The 19,460-nt window shown below is 36.6% G+C and overlaps 1 protein-coding gene across 1 annotated transcript in view; it reads left to right on the plus strand.

Moving 5' to 3' along the window:
* sema6dl (sema domain, transmembrane domain (TM), and cytoplasmic domain, (semaphorin) 6D, like) overlaps positions 1 to 19,460 on the plus strand; it is a 73,553-nt gene that overhangs the window by 15,351 nt on the left and 38,742 nt on the right. Inside the window, exon 2 of the mRNA XM_058751657.1 lies at positions 10,367 to 10,396. The gene's annotated coding sequence lies outside the window, so the exon portion shown is untranslated. The remainder of the gene's footprint in view (positions 1 to 10,366; positions 10,397 to 19,460) is intronic.

Here is a 19,460-nt window from a genome sequence, read left to right on the forward strand (position 1 = left end):
GTATTATTGTCACGATTCGCTGTGGTAAGGAGCACGAGGGAACCGAGGAAACGTTGAACAGTCTTTAATCAAGGAAACGCTTCGAATCATCCACAACAGGCGCTTGATAAACACGTAGCAACAAGCAGACCTGACAAACATGAACTGAATGGACTAGGGCTTTTAAACACAGGATAATTGGGGAAGAACGAGACACACCTGAAATCAAATTTACACAATCAACATGAGGGAGAAACTGGGTCACAGGGAGCAAACACACACACAGACAGTCCAGAACCTTGACAATTATTACATTCACTTTATAAAAATCAGTTAAAAGCTTTTACTAAAGGCCTTTTAACTGCTAGAAAAAATCATCAAAGTTTTGATCATTTGTAGGCCTTGCGTATCAAATGATACAGTAGGGTTATCATTTATTTATTTTCATATGACTCCAAACCTGTATGACTTGTTTTCTTCCGTGTAACACTATATTTTAAAGGATATTCACACAGTTATTTTATATACAAAACTGTCATATGGCTTCAGAAAGTTATTTGGACTACTTTGTTATGCTTTTATTAAGCTTGACAGCACTTTCATTACATGGAATAGAGCAGCTCAGAAAATGTAGCAAAAATCTAATTTTGTGTTCCACAGAATTAAGAATACAGGTAAAGAATAACATGAGAGTAAGTAACAGATGACAGATTATTATTATAATCATCACGCAAGACGTAACACTGTTGCTCTTTTCTGAAAGTCACTGTACATGTTCCATCAGACGCTATCTATCAGTGTGTCAGAGCAGTGATCGTAGTGCTTCCTGTGGATTAGGCTGTATATACAGCGCCTGTGTAATCTGATGGCTGCCTGTGAGAGCGGCCACAGCGACGTTAAATTAAGAGTGCAGCAGTGGAGCTTTTGTCTGAATGAATAAAGCATCGTGTGTTTCTTCAGTGGAGCAAACAATAGCGTGATTCTGAGTTGAACTACAGAAAGCACGACATTGATGAGTCACATACACACTCTCACGTCACACACTCACACACATGCAATCTTTGAAACACATTAGAAACACAAATAAGTATCAAATTTAAGGTAGTACCTTTTCAAAAGGTACATATTTCTACCTTATTTAACCATATTGTTCCTTAAAGGTATATGTCAGTGCCTTTTGAAAAGGTTCCACCACAGTGACCGCTTTTGTACCTTTTTTCTGAGAGTGTATTATCCATTGCTATGGTTATCAAATATGTTCAGATTCAATCCCACATTTAAATATAATTATCACTCCCAACACTTTGCAGTGTGTGCTTAACAGCATGAAAAATTACAAATAAAATAAATATATATTCAAAACTGTGAGTGGGTCATATACAGAAAGTGAGCAAAGAACGCTACCTTTATGATCACAAAAGCTGTCAATCACTTCAGTGTAGCGTAAGTTTACTGAATGAGTTCGCTTGTGAAAAGTCTTCTTATTATCAAAAAGATGTCTATATTGCACAACTAATGTCTTATAGGCTACGTCGTTTTTATTCTTGGTTATTATCAAAGGATTCTCAGATATTCTCAAACAAGCAAAAACTCTTTTGTGCTTTTGTGATTGCGAGGAAGGGGTCATTAATCGATGTTTTTGATTAAAAAATAAATAATAATGATGTGCACAGATAAATAATTTGTAATATGCACTGCAGTATTCCATTAAATTCAATTAATTGTGACTTTTGATTTCATGGTGATTAAAATAATTTGATGAGAACATTTTGAGATCATATTGAGATCTGAGACATCCTCAAGAGTCTTTACCACAGTTCTTCTGGATTTAGTCTGTCTCAGTTTTTTTCTATTTCTTCATGTCATCCAAAATGGACTGGATAAGATCATACCTCAGAATGTTTTGTGCATTCAAAAATCTCACTAGGTTATTACAACTAATGGCAAAAGGAATGTTTGGAAATGTAAACTTATATTTCCTACTGACAAACTATACAGCAAGAAAGAAGAGATATGGGCTGGTTAATAAGCTGGTTTAAAACATTTTTTTTTTTTTTTTTTTTTTGTGAAAATACTAATGGCCTAAGACTGTTTCACAGTAGTGTAAATACTTAGATATTAAAGAGAGAATTAAAGGTGTTTTTTTTTTCAATCAAACATCAACATGCAATATCTATTTATTTATTACATTTTCATAAATTGAGAAGTGCAAAGCTAATCTTGCCAATTAATCTTACCTAATTAAACTGCAAAAAATGTTATTGAAATGTCATTTCTCTGATTAATCTGATCTCGTCTGGTAGGGAAAAAAAGTACAAGTTAATAATGAGCAACTCTTTTTTTAAATCTTTTTCTGTTTGCTCTGAGAAGGCAGCACATGATTGAAGGGCATAGCAGAACATGTCACCTTGCCTCGAAATTCTCATCACAGTAAAATGAAGTGCTGGTGGCTGTGCTGTTTATCTCTTTCATCCAGAGCACTGGCAGCTGCAAAACACAAACATTTGGATCAACATTAGTGATGGGATACTGAAACACACCCTCCCACTTTGTAAAAGCAGCATGAAACGACATTCACAACCTGTTTAACTTCTGTAATGTCATGTTTTTCTGAGTAAAACAGAACATTATGTAAGATGGCACAAAAACAGGATTTGATTGGATCATGAATGTTACGCTTTGAAATTATTGGCCAATGTTATTTTGTTCTTCCCTCACATCCTCGTGCTACATTCAAGTCCGCCAGAGAAGTTGCTACTTACGAATCATAACTATGCTGTAATGTGCCTGTTGTTTTAGTAGGACAAAACAGACCCAGTAGGCAATTTCATGTTGCTCTTTTTTCATTCAATGACAAACACAGGAAGCTTTTTTAAATGCTGGTGTGAGCAAATGAAGAGCAAACGATGTGTTTTAGTGTGTGTTTAACTGGTGCTTTATGTTTAGTCACATAAGCCTGTCGCCTCATAAAGCTTGCTTTACTGCAAGCTTTGTTGCTATTGTCCATCAATGCTACAAAAAATAAAACAAATCGAACAGTCAACATTCACAATTAAAACTTATTATGACCACTTCCAATTTGCTTAATGATTTGAACTCGGAAAAACAGCGCTCAAAGAAAATCCCACTGGTAATTATGCCATTGTGGTGACGTTTATGTTCGCACATCTTGTAAATGCGATTATTCCAACATGACTTGAAGACAGAACTGGTAACATCAACACAAAAGAAAAGTAATTTCAGAGACTGAGAAAGAATGCTGTGGTGGAAGATTATAAAAATAAAAACTTTAGAAAAACACGCATTGATGAATCATGCACAATAAGTCCAGTGGCATTTATTCAGAAAGCAAAAAGGTCAGTTTTGAGTCCATGTTGGCTTTTATATGTGCGTTAGTGTATATTTACAGATCTATTAAACAGCTGATAAAATCTATGGCAGGCGTTAATAAGCACAGCGAAAACACACTCTGTGTTTGCACACACATACACATGCCATCAATGAGATAACAGCATCCAGCAGACGATGAGAGTAAATGTTTACAGCCACTGTATGCAGCCTGAAGTCATTAGCGTGGAATGCACCAATACGACCCTAATTAGCACACAGGTGTCAGGGGAACAGAGCAGCAACACAGAGTCAGAAATCATCCCCGTCCACACACACACAGTTCCTCCTCAATATTTAGTTGGAAGACAGAAGGGTGCATTGCAAGGGTACAGAGTCTGGTTCATTGGTGACATTCATATTGCAGATAAATAATAACATAATATGTCTATGGTCACTAATGTTACATTAGTCAAAAATAATTAACACGAAACAGGCTATACTGTTGGCATCCGTGTTCCTTGTTTTCAAACAGCAAATATTGCACACTATTGTGAGCTTGGGAATCACAACGTGTCCCAACCAGAAAAATGGGGTGTGACATGACACAATCAATAGCCAATCGGAATAGTTTCACTGCAGTTCACACCACAGCTGAGGAGCGTAAAACTAAAAACACATACTTTGTATTTTCATGACTTCTGTGATGTTTTAACAGATGGTATACTCTTGGTTTTTCATGGGGAAATTCAGGAATTGTCATATAATATTTGATTCTGAATGATCTCTCCTAGACATCAATCAGATTAAACGAAAGGTAAATTGAAACGTTTGCTTAAGTATACTATTTTCAGGTATTTCTCTAGAGGCCTTGTCATTTCACATTTCTCCTCTAGTGTTTCAAAAAATCGCAACAGTATGCTCTGATTTGCTAAGATACCAAAGCCTGCAATTAAAAATGAGAGTCTCAATATGAACTCAAACATTTCTAATTTTCTCAAATTCATTTTATACCTCTATACTCCTACAGCACATTTTTGAAGAAACATCCGAGTATGTAAATGACTGAATTACATTCCTGGGCTAAGAAAAAAAAGCAATCTTTCACAGTAAAAAACACAGTATTTCCTGGAAAACAAGTCACACAAAACACATTTCACCCATTTCAAATGGGAGATTAGCCCAAATTGATTAGTATAACATTCTTATGCCGTTAATTTCAGTTTCGCCTTAATTAAATTTTCTGATCTTATGTTTATTAAAAGTTTTTAGAGCTGTCAAATGATTAATCGCGATTAATCGCATCTAAAATAAAAGTTTTGTTGACATAATATATGTGTGTGTACTGTGTATATTTGTTATTTATATATAAATACACACAAATGCATGTATATATTTCAGAAAAATATGTTATGTTTGTATATTAACCTTGCGTTGGAGGCAAGGGAGTGTCTCCTCAAAAAACTGGTTATTAAAATATATTACAAAAATAAAACAATGCAGATATTACTAAATGTGACATTCAAAGTATAAAAGTCACCTGTTTTTATAAAGTAACACTGCCCAACAGTGACACCCGCAGCTAAAGTTACAGCGGAGGCTTGCCTCCCTTCAGTCCATAGACTTACAATAGAGATCCCTTAGCGTGCTGTAGGTTTAGTTGGGGTAATTTAGAATGAATGGGGTAAAATCACGTGAGAGGAGGCAATAGGCGCGTTCGACTTGAAGCAGCGCTGCGCAGAATGATCACCGTATGACATCAAAGTACCGCGAGAGCGATTCGCATGCATAGGCTCTCGAGGTTCTTTGATGTCATACAGTGATTATTCTGCGCAGCGCTGCTTCAAGTCGAACGCGCCTAAAGCCTCCATCGCAATATGACTGGATATGATCGTTTATGATTGGATGTGATTGGTTCGTGCGATAAATCCCGCCTCTTGTTTTCGTGCAAGCTTGCAAGTCTGCAATGAACTTTCGTGCAAGCCGGAATGAACTTGAATGAACCCCTTACAATAATGCCAAAATAGTCATTATTGTTGTACAGTGTGAGAAAAAAATACACTATATTGATGTGAGTATACCCAGTAGCTGCAGCTGTATCCCTTTTAGCCTTAACCCGAACGACCTGGGATCGAATTTTCTTATAGTTAAGAAAATACCGCTGTTAATAAATGACTAATAAATGCTGTAATTCTTAGTAATAAATGCTGTAATGCTGTCATTCTTAGTTCATCTTAAATAAAGTAGTTAAATAAAGTTAACTAATGAGACCTTATCATAAAGTGTTTTCAAAATATTGTTTAAATTGTTATTTTTAGTTATTGTTTTGGAATAAATGTAAAAATGCATAAAACACTATGAAATGTGTAATTAGTATTTATAGTATTTAAAGTTATTAATAAATAAAAAAATAATGTTAATCAAATACAAAATAGAATTATATTTGTTCTCTCTTCTTTATGTAATGTTTATTTAACCAAGAAAATGTGACAAACTTAAGTGTAACAAGAACATGAATTATATATATATATATATATATATATATATATATATATAAAACTGTCTCCTCATTTTAAAACACCACCGCATGCCACTGATTTCTATATAATATAAATTATATGAATATAAATACAGTAAATACACAAATATTTTCAAAACATATACTGTATGTATGTGTATTTATATATACATAATAAATATACACAGTACATACACATATATTATATTATTTTGGATGTGATTAATCACGATTAATCAATTGACAGCACTAAAAGTTTTGTTTATAATGAATGCCACTATTGTTTATTTTTGTTTTATATTTTTATCTCCTGTCCTGTTCTGAATAGCATTCAACTGAAATTACTTGTTGTGAAATTAATGTTTTTTAAATTATTTGTGAATAAAATCAAATGTGACTTGTACCCAAGATTCTGTTTTCTCAACAATGCAATTTTGTTCTGGAGCGACTTATTTTCAGGTGAAAAAATATGGTAATGTAGTTTTCTTTAAAAGATTCAATCCTACAACCTTAAACCTCTGGCAAATCCAGTGACTAGTTCTTGGAAGCATTCATTGTAGCAGTCTGGGAACTTGTAAACATGACTTATGGTGCAAACCTGCACCCCATCTCCTGGCAATTGATTGGAGTTGGCAAATTTAGCCATTTTTGTATGCAGTACACATCGGACATTCTGTGAATGGTCCGAGATTATTGTTCAACAGCTGCAGTGCCGTAAGACCCATTACTGAGCGGTTAATACAGATCACACACACAGAGCCCCTCATGATGAGATGCTGAAATTAAGCTGATTAGTGTTTGCACTGGCCCTACAGCACCGGCCCCCATCGGCCCTCAGGAACCTCGGCCACATCTCTCTCCCGCTTCTGCCTGCAGTTCGATAAGACGGAGAGAAAATGAGCTTATCAGAAATAATGGATTGTCTCAAACAAAGTCAACACAGAGAGCGATAGGACGGGATGTTCAGAGAGAGAGAAAGAGGGCATAGGGTACCATACAGCTTGCGAATATTGGTTTTCCTCGCCTTGGCAAGGAGAAACTGATGAGATGCAAGAGGACAGACACACACGCACGTAATCAATGCAGCGAGCGCGCTACGACCTGTGTGAGAGGAATATTAGCCGAGCAGGTTCAGCCTGCAGGCGCCCGTATGCACCCATTAGAGTCCAACCAGAAGGAAATATGGGTCTGACACGTCAGGACACACACTAAACAGAGTGTTAAAAAAATCAAACATCCACTCGCACGCTGCTGCGACGAACCTAGGCAGATGGCTGCAAACATTCAGTGGGATAGAACGAGCCTGCTCCACACTATGGCAGCCGTCCACGTCTGGACCGAAACTCAGCACGATGGCGTTCTCAGGGCAGGGCTGCGTAATGAATAATTAAAAAGCAGAGTTTGGCACCTTGTGGGAGAGAGAAAGAGAGTGAGTGAGGGAAGGTTGGGACGTCCTTTATACGACCATGTGTGTACCAGAGGCAGTGGACACCAGTAGGTCATCTCTCATATTATACAGTATACCAGCCAGAGACAGATGGACAAGAGAGAGAGAGAGGTAAATGAGTTACTGTAGTGACAGATGGTTTGTACACACTTTCTATCAAAAAAAGTATAATTTGACAAACCCTTAACTGTACTGAGGAATTACAGCCCTTTAATATAATTAAAGATAATAACAATTTTGTAGTCAAAGACCTACATCAAGATTGTCCATTTTAATGGACTAAAATTGAGAAAATTAATTTAATTTAGTGCAGCTTTTATTTTAAATACTCCTTCACATAAAGCTCATTTTTAATTTGTTATCAAAACGATTAATTATATTCCATGCATATTTTAAATGAAAAATAATTAGCCTATATAAAGGTTAAATAAAATTTGAATTAAAAAATTAAACATGGTAAATGTTATATGGCATCCTGTAGAAAATAAAAATCACAAGTGAGATCTTGTTCAAGTCAACATGCAATGTTGGATGTTCATTATGAAAAATATATAGGGATTCATGATGTCAGCCTGAAAATTAATGTTAAGAGGGCAAACAAGTTAAAAGTGTTGATTTTAGTACCCCAGTTATTTCTCCTAGAAGGCAGACATTTGCTTAAGTCAAGCTTTCAGAATTTTCTACTGAAAAGTAGCAAATTAAATTCCCAAACTCTAAATTCCAAAGATATTTGAGCTCTGACTTACCAAGACACCAATGTTTGCAATAATCAAAAGTCTCAAAATAAGCTGCTTCTTCTTCTTCTTCTTCTTCTTCTTCTTCTTCTTCTTCTATTTGTTTTTTTTTTTTTTTTTTTTTCTTGTCAAGTTCTTCCAATACCAAATTTTTGCGCTATACTCTTACTATATGTAGGATTTTTTAAGTATCAAAAATAATTATTGGAGAAACATCTAAGACATGATATTTAGGATGGTTCACCCAAAAAGTTCACTTATACCTCATGTCATTCCAAGCCTGTATGACTCTCTTTCTTGTTTCTTTCTTTTTCAATTTTGTAGAATGTTTGAAGAAGAAAGCCATACTGGTTTGGAACAACATGAGTGTGATTAAATGATATTTTGGAAATCAGTTTTCATTTTTGGGTGAATAATCATTTTAAGTAGCATATACCTTTTAAAGCATGAGAACTCAATTAATTCTCTTTAGTTATGAAAGAAAAAAATAAATTTTCCTCTGGGAATGTCAATTTACTGTAGTATGAATTACAAATTTATAAGCCTTTACTGTGAGAAGTAGTTGTAGCCCTGAGGAATTATTCTCTTTTCATTTAGCAAAATCTTTGTTTTTCTTTTAATTTACTGCTCTCAAAAAGGAGCAAGCATGTGTTTGATGATATGGTGTATAGTTGATGTACAGTTAGGCCTATATCACCATTGTAGCATTTAAAAATGAAAAACAAACAAGCCAAAAAGGTCAAAGATAATGCGTATGGATTTATTTGACTTGAGATATTCCCCAGCTGTGGTAAATCTCCATTTTGGCACATTACTGAGAGTCAAGTCTTTCTGTTTAAGTCAAATGGAAGTATCAAAGCTGACGCTCCTAACCAGAGAATTATATTCAGGTCAAAGACAAGCAAATGCTGGGTCGGTTTCCCGCCCACTCTCTTGTTGTTTCCGAACCCAGGCCTCCTCATTGTGTTTGAGCGGCATTTGATGCGTATTAACATACAAAACTCAGAATCATGGGAAGGGGTTACTGGGGCGGTCAGAGAAACTTTCGGAAGTTGTAAAGCTCCTTCAGAACCTTCACAAAACAACGTTTTTCTCCTCTAAATTCGGCACCCAGGGCTCGTCTTTCTGCCTGTGACCCCGAGGCTGATCCCAGAGCAGAGCTGAAAGAACGCATTGAGTGGGTGAGGGGCCCTGAGCGGCCATCTCAGGATCAGTCTGACAAGGTCAGGGGCAAAACTGCCCCCTCTCCTCGCCACGCTAGACGTAGCACTAAACAAGTTACACAAAAGCTGGGACAGACAATACCGAACCACTCCTACGGACTTCCTAAATTACGTTTTGGTTGTGTATAGGATAGAAAGGGACAGTGCCTTTCATAATAAGTTTGTTTATTATGTTATTTTGAGTAAGACAACATACTGATATTGTATTTCAAATTAAAATGATTACTATTCTTGTGAAATTTAAATTTATGACTCTAACGCCTCCTAGAATGTAAAGCTATACAACAACCAACCATATATCAGAACTTCAGACTGTTCTTAACTCAGGCTGCTATATTTTCTGATCAGACTTCGTTTTTTTCCGGAAATGGACAATCAAAACTCCCAAAAATCCCATAGACTTACACTGACGGACTGTTTAAAATGCTAAGACTGTAATCTGCTTTAAGGCTGGAATACCTACACAACTTTAAAACAGATTTTGAAACACTAAGCATCATACATTTGCCAGCTTTGTAAATGGTGTTTAATATCTGAATCTGAAGCTTGAAATTCTAAATCTGTGCCCATCATACACTATGCTGCAGATAGCCTCTGACTTTCGGCGACTAGCGTCAATTCGGCCAGACTGAAAATCTGCACAAAAGTCATGTAGTGTATTCAAACCTTTAAGCACCACCAAATGAAATAAAAATTCATGTCTTGTGGCTTTTAGTCCATTACTGCTATCTTTGAGGTCAATCTATATGCTAGTATATATGAGGGCTGCATTTAAAACTTACTTTCTTTTCAGGGAAAATCTTACAAAAATATTGATGATTCATCTTGCCTGCAGAAGAGTATGCATTTCCCCCCAATATAATAAGTCTTTAGAATGGTAAAATCCTTTTCTCTTAAGTTATAAATACCACCTGCTTCTGACAAGCAGTAGCATGTAGCAAATAATGATTCATAGCTTTGAAGTAAACTAAAGTCTGATTCATGGAGTCTTTAAAAGTGCCTTGTCATTTGCAACATATAGGTTACTTTCGAACAGAATATTCTTAGGCAGAAACTTCTACAGCCTAAACTGTGCAGCCAAATGCTAATAGCAAAACTTGTGTAATGCTGAGATTGACGTTTGTTCATTTATTTGCAGGTACTCTGAGAGCGTTTGCCTGCAGTTTCGGTGAGTACTGATTCATAGATATTTTTTCTGTGCCGCTTCATAAGTGCCACAATATGCCGCTAACATCTCATCAAAGCGCTAAGCGTTCCAATCGCTTCAAAACTCGACAGGAGCCCACACAGTTTCTCCCTGTAGTGCTGGCCTGCTTTCAGAGCCAAACCATCCTCATTCAAGTCCGCTCCCACTTCCTCTCTCTCTCCATGAACAGCAGAAATCCCTTTTTGTCTTTCGCTCAAAGTGGACTCTAATCCGTTTATTAGCCTGAAAGCTACTGGGACGTGAAGACAAACCACATGATTCCTCTGCCCTGCTCCTCTCTCCGTCCCCCCCTCGGGAAGTGAGCCTCGCCTCATACTAACAGCTAGCATGATTTATACTTCTGTCGGCTCCTGCTATCTCCTCTAACACCCCGTAATGTGTCCCTCTTGCTGCGCCGCCCTGGCCAGGCTAAACGGCTAAACGACTGACAGTGAAACAGCACTGCTGGGTCAGACGAGCCAAAACCCGTCATGTCCTCTACTCTTCTAATTAACAACCAGTGCTCTCAATTACCAACACACACATACACATTCCTTCTACTGCCAGTGGCTCAAACACACATTCTTTCACATTATCTGCTGCAGAGGCATAGCAACAATGACTTTAAAGACACCGTGAAACCGTTTACTGTTGATTTCCTATTGAAAGGGATTTTGTTTTTCCAAACCAGTTAGGTGCAAACCCCATTCCACCACAGACTCCGAAGATTTCATTGGTTGTGTCAAGCACAGTCCGGATCACCTACAAAATGACCAATAAAACTGTCTGAACGGGGTTTGGGCTTAACTAGAAAAAAATCACGATTGGTTATTTGTTAGTTGGTGGCAGGTGATATTTGACAGTGGGACAATCTCATGAAGGAAGTTCAGTAAGAAGTAATTGTGCTGGTTTATTTACATGTGTTATCAATATTTTTAACAACTGGTTTGCAATACGAATCAGATATTCAACAAAAACACAATAAGATTTTCCATTGGCCTTTGGATTATTGCAGAAAATAAGTTCCGTGAACAACGAAGTTTGAAGCCTAAATATAAGCTAAACATAGGTTATAAATTAATTACACCATGGTTATATTGCTTCAGTTTTTTATATTGCTTTTAGTTTTTCAGTTTTTTTTTAAATATTTTTTTTCCCTAAAAGATTGACTTTTAATAGAACTTTGAAGAGCGGACTAGTGAGTAGGTGTGATGATGTTTAATGTCCCCAACAATGTAGTCCAATTTAGCCACATATTAGCCTTGTTCAAGATAAGTAAAAGTAAAAAAAAAAGGGGGTATAAATGTTTAATACATCCTGAGCTTGTGTTAACCACCTTATTTTAGGCCTTTAACCAAAAACCCATAAAAAAAAATAATAATAAATAAATAAAAACTTGACTTTGAGACAATAGAAGCACAAGTGTTAAAATGCTAACTTGTTTCTGGGTTTTGGTCTACAAAAAAATGTCATCCTTGCAGCACTCTATGTGGATATGTTTTTACATTCAAGTAGACAGGAGCTGTACTTGTGTTCATATTGCCTACAAAATAGCCACCCAGAGCATTTTCAAGATGGCCTCCATATGCTGATATGCCTTAAAGCAAGACTGACTGAACAAGCACATTAGCAGCCACCGCCTTTTAGCAAACCGCTTAGCACAGAACATTAGCCCTGAAAATTGTTACGTCACCCAATTAATATTCATGAGCCAAGCTGATACAATTTATAATGAGTCCTCCCTCCATTTTTCACATCGTTTCTAGCCAAGATCTGCAACCACTCTCTCGCATGTGCTCTCTCTCTCTATAAGTGCCCCAGGGTGAACATTCTGAGAAATGTGAGCCAAAATAATACAGCATTCACTGTAAATATTTACTATTATATATTAGACAGTCTGGCCAGTGTCCCCCAGCCCAACATTAATCATCATTCATCTATCAAATTGAGTTATGACTGAATGATCAATACTGACACAGGTGCCAGATCTTATTTACCACAGAAAAAGAGAGAGAGAGAGAGAGAGGCAGGGAGAAATAAAGGACCTTCTTTGTTCAGACAGAAGCACAATATGTCTGCTTGCTAAAGTCTCTGACTGCTGTAATGTTTATTCTGATAGGAGTGACCAGACAGGGATTCTTCATCAAAGAAAACCATTGTTCATGCGGGACCAGATGAAAAGATCTATTCACTTTCCTTTGATATCCAATTTCAATTGTTGAAAAAAAAAAAAAAAATCATGTAAGAGAGATTGTTTCCACCCACCCCAGGCTTTAAAAATAAAATAAAATAAAAAATAAAATAACAACTATACAAGAAGGTGTATTTTCTCACACTACAAAACCAAAAGAAAATAAATTGCATTAAAAATAATCAAATTAAATTTTACGAGAATTAATGTTTTGTTTTTCGTTACATGTATACATAATATTATTATTATTATTAATTCATGCTTATTTTAGGTAAAGAAATAAATAATTAATTATTATTATTATTATTATTAATTAATTACAGTTATTGAGAGTTTTAGGGGAAAACGTACTTTATGGTCCTAAAATAGGCCTTTTTTCTTATATATAAAAAAAATTTCATTTTATGTTTTACATAAAGTTTAAACTTTTTTTTTTTCCTCCTGAGATTTACCCGTATACGCAAGTGCATCTCCCTACAAGACCTGATACTTGATCTGAGGTGATATAATAAGTACTGTCAAAGCACATCTACCATACTACCTGCACACACACACTCTGAATAACATACAGTAATAACAGCTTTGAATAACTGCACTTAGGGAAGTGAATGAATGGCTAAATCTCATGGTTCAGTGAAGCTTCACCGTAATAAAAGGTTTAGGACAAGCATTTCTTAAAGTAAACAAGTAACACGTCTGTCTCCGGGAAAACAATTAGTGTTTGCTTAGGACTTAACAAGCTAGGATTAAGTCTGGAACAGATCAGGCAGCTGTCCTACATCCAGCAGACCTTTATGATGGGTTTGAGGACTGAAGTCATGAGGGACTTATGGAGAAGGCAAAATTGGTTGCTGTTGTCAAATTGTGTCAGGTGCAAATCTTTTGACTATTAAATGTGACTATTGGAAGTCTTTTAAAACCATTCATAGCTTTTTGTGGGGAACAAAGTGACATTTAAGGTTTTTTTTTTTTTTGCTGCAGTTCTGAAATATCATTCATTTCAAATATAGAGCACCAAGTTTGCCCCATTACATTTGCCATCATTGACGTCAAACCTGGTGCACCTATGTGAACCAAGAACTACAGCAAAGGGAACAGTTTCAGGTGAATAAGAGTGTGATTTATGTGCATAACAGTCATGGAAATTATTATTATTATTAGTGGACAATGCATCATAATTGATCTCCATAACTAGTCCCTAAGTCACCTTGTCATTGAATTCGCCGAACTATTAAGCTACCACCATCACAACATATCGATTACCAAACACCATGATCACAAATGGAAAACTAAAAAGTCCAGTGTATACAAGCAACACACACACATCCGTAAATAAAACTGGCTATTAAAACTTAACATTATATAAGGGATGTTATATAAGGACAACAGACTACTAAAAATACTGGCTCTTTCGGCCTGACCTCAAATTTAGGGCAGTGAAAATTCAAAAGATAAAAGGTAGGCTAAAAAATTTAAACATTTCTGCAACTGCTTGGTGTACGTACATCCATGAACTCTTCAACTGTTGCCCTAAAGTAGGGCATTAGCTCCCTTTCACTGACTTGGTGAGGATCGAAACATCACTGCATATTTTAACCAACAATGCCTCCACTTTGGGTCAGCTCCTTAGTAAAGCCAAGCAGGAAAATAATGGTGGATGAAAACCTACTGCAGCTGTGTGTGTGTGTGTGTGTGTGTGTGATTATGACCTTTCTCTATTTGCAGGATAATTCCCCTTTTTGGCCCTGTGCTCTGCCGGGCCCCGTTATTTCAAACAAACAGAGCGGGCGCTCTGGAGGGCTTTAGCTAATGTAGAAACACTATCCTTCAGCTCTCAGACCGCATGTTAATGCTTGCATCTGCGGTGCCGGCCACTCGATGGGCTCAGCCACGCAATCAAACTGGCCCGGTAGAGCCACAGCTCTCTCCTTATTAGCAGGCCTGACAACACACCGTGGACGGAGCGGAGGGGATTAGACTGCACTCCAGAGAGGAAAGACAGAAGCGCTCAGTCCGGCCCGCCCGTACATGTGTATAGAACAGCTCTCAGAGGGTTTTAAAGAAGGATATGAGTAGTGCCAGACTGGCTGTGACTCAAACTCAGCCTGAGAGATAAAAAGAGTGATCCGGAGGTGTCAGTGTGTGACAGAGATGCCCTTACAGGAATCTTTCGGGTTCAAGATCTAGTGACAACATTTATGGCATAATGGTACGTGCCACAAAAAAATTGCTTGACTTCACTCATGAGGGTTTTTTGTTGTTGTTGTTGTTTGTTTTTTTTCCCCAAAGAATTGAAAATTCATGGCATTTAAGCATTTTTTCATGACCAATTGAATATGTTATAACTAGATTATATTATATAATTATAAAACAGAATATTATAAGTTACTCATAATTTGGAACTAAAGAAATAAAACCCCACTCCAAGATTCTTGAACAAGCTAATTATTTTTAATGAACTCGTTAAATCACTTTTCACATTACACTGATGATTAATTTGCAAATTGGAAATCTAAATCAACAACTCACTGATTCAATGATCTGGTCAGAAAGAGTCTCCAGTTAACAAGTCGTATAATTGTTCATTTCCGTTCAAAATATGAAAAGCACCAAAAGATCCTCAGAGCAAGGGTGCACACAACTCTTGCCACAAGAAGTTACTAACGTCAATATTTGGTATTGATTATTGCTTATTGGTATTGAGTATGAAAATCACTGTCTATTGTTTGTGAAGCAAATCTTCTGTGAAAGCCCAAGTTAAAACATGTTGTTCGAATTAGGGGGAAAAAAGTGTTTCTTGGAAAAAAAAAAACGACTCAAAAGAATGGAGCAGTAACATGTTGTTGGTGTTGCAAAATTATACGATTGCTGTGGAAGCTGTTGCTATATTGTGTATTTTAACATGGCTGAACTGAAAAATATTGACAAATAAAAAAATATAATAAATACCAGGATTATTAATTTTATAAGAAACTCTAAAATGTGCACTGTTTTCAAATTCATGCATGTAAGTTACATGGTAGCATTGCTTTCTGATCTTGTCTGGATATAACAACAAAGTGATATCCAATATTTAAATTCATGTCATGACCATGTAAAGGCAGTAAAAGCCAGTAATTTTCACACATAACACACAAAGATACAAGAACATCAGAGAGATCTTGCATTGAAACATCACAGCTCAAATGACAAATGTTTGTATGAAAGAATTTAAAGCTGCACATTTCTGCTTTTAAACCGCTAAACAAGCTGGGCCCCTTTACTTTCATTACTGCAACAGTGACTTTTGTTTTTCTTTTCTCTTTTGTTTTATTTTTTAAGATGTATCATTTTCTGTGGTAATCGAATTTATGCCATAAATATTGTTTATAGAGCTTAACTTGTATTGAATCTGGAACATTACTTTGAAGGCTGGCTTATGTCCAGTGTGTTGATCCTGGACATGGAGCTGAAGGTCATTGCTGGGACTTACACACACACACACAGTTTTGATAGCAGTGTGGGAGCACTCCTCCTTTGTGATAACAGATAACTCATGATTTACCTCAAGGAGCTGACAGCTTTACCCTGAGAGACAATGGACACATGTACAGACCCGTCTGCAGGAGCCGTGTGGTAGGATGAGAGGGTGGAGTATCTTTGCTGACTCCATCTGTTCAGTGTTAAGGCTGACACAGGCATATGCAGGCAGACTGAACCAGAACGAGACTTCACATGGCAAAAACAGCTTCATCACGCCGTGTGTCAGTGTGTAAATGCATGAGTCACTCTTCCTCTAGATGTGGAATTGAGGTAAAACGCAGGGAACTTCCCAAAAAAACACACCCACTCTTCCAATCCTTTAATAACATGAGAGAAGCCGCTCTGCCCCAGGAAGATATGTTGCCCTAAAACCTTTTTCTTTTTTGTTAAAGTGTTCTTTTTGAGTCTCTGCACAATACCTGCTTCATCTCTGGAGCCAGATTGGATCTACTCCATCTGAACAGGTGATCAATATTAGGGACTGTAGTGGGCGAGAGAGAGAGAGCTCTCAAAATATCACAGCAGCTCAGGAGAATATGCGGTATGAACTTTACCAAAGACAAACAAAGCCAATAGAAAAGGTTAATTTTAGGTTTTACTGATATTAAACTCTTAACAATCAGCAGCAGGTAAGAGTCGGACCACTAAGGATCATGATAGGTCCCAATCCCAGACGGGTGATTCATGAACAGGCAAATTACTGTACTCTTGTATCATTATTGGGTCATTCACCGCATGATTACCCCAGGAAGTACTGTAAAAGTCGGTATACTGTAAGCCAGTTTGGGAATGAGAGCGTCTGATAAATGACTAATACCTGTATCAGCAATTTTATAGTCAGACGATGATACAGCATGTGTCCTATAGCTTTTGCCTGAAAACTGCTATGCATAAAGCTTTGTTCCAAAACCATGTGAGCTGATTTCTAATGCAACATCATAAAATGTAACCTCTTAAGTGATTGTCATTGATTTGGGCAACATTTCAGCAAGCCACTCACAGTCACAAGTCACAATTTATGTTAGCATGTTGCTAAGCTGACACTCTGGCAAGCACAGAAACATAGAACACACACATATTTGATAAAATAGTTAATTTTTTCAATACATTGAAACTTTGTGATTGATACTTGTATTTGATACTTTTGAAAGTTCAAGTTCAGTTCATAAGAAGTTCATATTTTTACTTCTGTAAATTTAGATTTCATATAAGCAGAGTAGTACATCCAGACCTGAATGTGAGTTTTCCAATACAATGCCAATAAATATCCAGCTTTTAGGTAGAATCATCTAATATCCTGTTTACACCTGCATTTTGTCAATCTGATCACAAGTGGACACTGTTTCAACCACTTTCAGAGGTAGTTGAAAGCACATTGCGATAGAATAGCAACAAAAGACGGCCTTCTCGCTACACACTGACCTAATATGTGAGTGTTATGGGATGTGCTTAGAGAAAGCGTACCAAAACAATTGATTCCAACTATGCTATTTTGTGCCAAAGTACAGATTATGACTGCAATCAGTTACCATTTGTATAATTTCCCTTTCTCACTCGTAAGCAGTGTAATAATGGCTTCATTTATTCAATCATATTCATACGGACCAAGTGACATCAGTAGAAAAGGAAAGTCGTTTCAATATTTTATTAAAGATTACAAAGAGAAAAAAAAAAATCTTTCTAATGTTTGGAACACATTGTCTAGGAAAGCAACTCACCACATTTTGAAACAGATCTATGATAGATGGGCGTAATGGGTGTAAATTCCCGTTTCTCCCTTTTTAAGCACTAGGGCGTATAAGTGATACTGTGGTTTAAAATAAGGAACATAAATTTCAGGTCTTTTGATGCATGAATGTTGGAACTTGCATCTAATTCTGGAGCCATTACAGGTTAAACCAGCAGATGACTGTTTCTAGCTGCAGGTCTATTCACCTAGCAACCAGATGTCCCTGGCAAAGAGAAGACCTTTATGTGTTATACTCTGACCTCTTACAAAACAAAACATATTTAACCTTCACCTCCTACACACACAGAGAGAGAAAGAAGGACAGTTCTGCTGCTGAGGGGAGGAAACTCTATAGTGAACAAATACGGTTGTGTGAATGCTACTGGGGCACATTCCCATACAGAGCCATGTGAGTGCCAGCAGGCCAGTGTTCAGAGACGGGCGAGGAGGGGGGGCTGGGATCTTTGCAAACAGTCCATAAAGAGACCCTGCCACCCTCCCATTCATATGCTAATGAGAGCCACTTTGTGTGGGGGTTAAAAAACTCTCAGGGGTCCGAACAACGTCGATTTAAACCCACAATAGAGCCTCAATTCTCTCGAGAAAAACCCACAATGCTCTCTCTCTGTCTCTCTTGCGCTGATAAAGAGATCAGTATGGATGTGTGGGTGTCAGGGTGCATTAGGCACTGACAGAGTGTGATGTACAGAGATCATAATTCACTCACACACACACACATTTCCTGAAAGTGGTATTGATCAGCTGTCCTGAAAAGCAGGCCCCCCTTTTTTTGACATTTTCTGTGCGGGTTTCTCGCAAAATTCAGGAGAATACATCTAAATGTGGTCAAATTGAGCTGTGTGTACTGCACTGAATATTATTGCTACCTGAATAAATAATCAAATTAACCAAACTGTTTATTAAAGCACAGATTTTAATCCTTATTTTTTTAATGTTGAGGAGCCCAAAATACGATGATATATTTACATTGTGTTAGAAAAGTATAATCCATGATAATTTGTAGACTTAAATTTATCTGGTTTAAAATTAAATAATTTGATTTTATGTTGTCACAATGTACTGAAGCCAAGGCAAAATATTAAAATTATATCTGAAATATATTGACATTTTATTATCTCGAACACATTTTTTATCCTCTGTTAATATTTCAATTCAAATTAATTTGTATAGCATTTTACAATAATATTATTTAAAATCAGTTTTACTGAGAAAACTGCTCTACAACCCCAAGCGAGCAAGATAAAGGCGACACTGTGTCAAAATATTTATATATTTGATTAATTGCTACTATTTTGATTAATTCATCACCATTTTATGCAATTAATTCAATCAATTTACATATTAATTCAGATATAAACATGAACGATTATATTAATGTAAACTAAACACTGCTATTTGACAGAAAGAAAGAAAGAAAGAAAGAAAGAAAGAGAACATGGCAGATTATTGGAGGTTATTTCTGGTATACAGCTTCTCTTTGTACAAATTTTTTTTTTTTTTTTTTAATTTGAGTTCTGTCTGTTCAGTTTTGTTGAAGGACTTTTCAGAGACCTCTTTAAACTTTTGGCATTCAGTCAAGAATG

This window comes from Onychostoma macrolepis, chromosome 18 (genome assembly GCF_012432095.1).
Source record: "Onychostoma macrolepis isolate SWU-2019 chromosome 18, ASM1243209v1, whole genome shotgun sequence".
In the NCBI taxonomy this organism is placed as follows: Eukaryota; Metazoa; Chordata; class Actinopteri; order Cypriniformes; family Cyprinidae; genus Onychostoma; species Onychostoma macrolepis.